We start from the raw sequence: 845 nt of genomic DNA on the forward strand, positions 1-845 counted from the left end.
ATGCTATAATAAGGTATATTCAACACTGCTACAAATGTTATTTAGAAAAAAAGAAATTGCATATCATATAGGGATGTTCATGGTTTCAAAGAGTTCAGTCACAAACTTGAAAGAAAATACTTAAAACTGTTCATAATAATTATAGTACCGTAAAGTTAAAAATAATTTGCACAACTACTACTTTGGTATTTTTAAGATTTTGAAATAAAATCCCTAAGCCCATATACTCTTCCATTGTGTTGATGTTCTCGTGTGATAGGTGTAATGCTATCCATGTGGGAAAACATCCCATAACTTGTCTATGCATATAGAAGACTCATAAACCCAACTAAGTCCTCAATCAGAAGTCATTCTCTGAGAGAAAATCATTCTTTTTCTTGTAATAATTATGAAATTCTTGATTTGATTTGGAGTTACACATTCTGGAAAGTCTATGGATTTGAAACTAAAACCTAATCTTAATGAATATCCTTCTGAAATTGAAATTTAAAAGTAGTTTGTTTATAATCTACTAAATTTGTCTTTTTCAATTCTGAATAAGTCTTTGGTGTTTGTTTTACAAACAGCCAGATGCTCTGCCCCCTTTAGGAGGCTCAGACAGTGGACGTGGCTGCCTAGTTTTATGGTTACTATCCTATGATATATTTCATTCAGTAGTACCTTTAGAGTCTCAACATATGTTTTAATTTGCCCAAATGCAATGATCTGTAAATCTGATATACTGTTCTGCTGATTTTTGCACCTGGGTTTTGATTTCCTGTTAATATATTTTATATCAATTTCCTTTATAAAACCTTTTATTACCACCGTAATAAGTTTTCCTGTATAATGTTTATTCTTGTCCG

The sequence above is a fragment of the Penaeus monodon genome, chromosome 28 (genome assembly GCF_015228065.2).
Source record: "Penaeus monodon isolate SGIC_2016 chromosome 28, NSTDA_Pmon_1, whole genome shotgun sequence".
In the NCBI taxonomy this organism is placed as follows: Eukaryota; Metazoa; Arthropoda; class Malacostraca; order Decapoda; family Penaeidae; genus Penaeus; species Penaeus monodon.